This window comes from Caloenas nicobarica, chromosome 4 (genome assembly GCF_036013445.1).
Source record: "Caloenas nicobarica isolate bCalNic1 chromosome 4, bCalNic1.hap1, whole genome shotgun sequence".
NCBI lineage: Eukaryota > Metazoa > Chordata > Aves > Columbiformes > Columbidae > Caloenas > Caloenas nicobarica.
This window is the reverse complement of record NC_088248.1, coordinates 16,521,239-16,521,739: the sequence shown is the minus strand read 5'-3', so window position 1 is coordinate 16,521,739 and position 501 is coordinate 16,521,239.

Below are 501 nucleotides of genomic sequence, written 5' to 3'. Positions count from 1 at the left end.
GTGGCATCATGTCAGTCCCTCAATTTTACCTCAGTATTTGATGCCAGTATGCTCAAGATACACGAGCAATATGGGACCAATACACATTCTGTCAGCTAAATTAGGCTTCCATTTTTACACAAAAAGCAAAAGAAAGGTAAAGACAGTCAGTATTCTGCCAGATATTTGATAACCATACTCCATGCTGTGGGTTCTCAACCTAAATAGAAACAAATGTGTCAGAGAGATGCAGAACTGACCTTTGATGTCTATGATCTCTTCAGCTAGGTTGAAACTAGAGAGTTGGGTTTCACAAAGTGTTCGCAGAAAGTAACTCATTCCAATAATTCAATTTAATTGACTGAATGAAGCAACAGTTTTGTTATTTCTGTAAAAAGCTGGTAATGTTTTCAAGATCAAAACAACATGGCAGACAGTCGAATCAGTTTCATTTCAAATTTCTCTGCAGAATAGCTTTCTGCAACTATGCATTAGTAAAACTGGAGTAACTTACAGATATCT